The sequence below is a fragment of the Mus caroli genome, chromosome 7 (genome assembly GCF_900094665.2).
Source record: "Mus caroli chromosome 7, CAROLI_EIJ_v1.1, whole genome shotgun sequence".
NCBI lineage: Eukaryota > Metazoa > Chordata > Mammalia > Rodentia > Muridae > Mus > Mus caroli.
Window position 1 is genome coordinate 47,229,200 of NC_034576.1, and position 1,116 is coordinate 47,230,315.

Consider the following 1,116-nt stretch of genomic DNA (forward strand, 5'->3'; position numbering starts at 1 on the left):
GATGACAGACTAGAAACTGTCCTGAGATGACAGACTAGAAACTGTCCTGAGATGACAGACTAGAAACTGTCCTGAGATGACAGACTAGAAACTGTAAGCTGAAATAAACCCTTTCCTCCCTGGGTTGTCTTTGGTCCTGGTGTTTATCACAGAAACAGGAAGCATGCTGAGAGATAAGACTGTCTCATTGACCAAAGTGAACAAAATAGCTTTCTCTTTTAAAATTTATATGCTGTGTGTGTACATGGAAGTGCAGTACCCATAGTGGTCAGAGCCCCTGTATTAACAGCAGTTGTGAGCCTCCCAACACAAGCCCTGAGAGCTGACCTTGGGTCCTCTTCAGGACTCTAAAGCAACTGAGCACAGTACCCCCTTGGAGCAGTTTTAGAAGGCAGAATTTGGGCAGCAAGGAGGTCAGAACCACCTCTTAAACAAAAGAGTCAAGAGGACACACGGAGGTGTCCCTAATTTGTGTCAAGTTGACAAATATCTAGCCAGCACAGCCTCCTTAACATAAGCAGTCTCTACTGGAATTAAGCACCCCACCCCATCTCTCCTGGGTCACCTCTTCGTTGCTATCTTTTTAGTTAGTAACAGAGTTCAGGAGAGTGAGTCTCTTGGTATGTTCAGCAATAATGAAGTTGTCAGGCAGGTAAGAGAGGTTCCATCAAGCCACACACCAACAGGACAATGTTGGAGATATTAGTCAAGGACATGGATGATACTTGTTTAGCTAAATGTGGATAGATGATTCTTTGGGGATAGTTTTGTTTTAGGTTTTTTTTTTTTCCTTGTGTGCTTGCTTGTTAGAGAGGGTCTCACTATGTAGCCCTGATAGGCCTAGGAGCTCCCCCTGTTCCCCCTGCATCTGTCTTTCAAGTGCTAAAATTAAGGGTGTGTGCCACTATGGATAGTTTAAATGAGAATAACTCTCATAGACTCAATTATTTGAATACTTGGTCCTCAGTTAGTGGAACTGTTTGAGAAGGATTAGGAGGTATGGCCTCACTGTAAGAGGTGTGTCACACAGGATGGCCTTGAGGTTTCAAAAGCCCATGCCATTTCCAAGTAGTCTCCTCTTCTCCTCTCCTCCCCTCCCCTCCCCTCTCCTCCCCT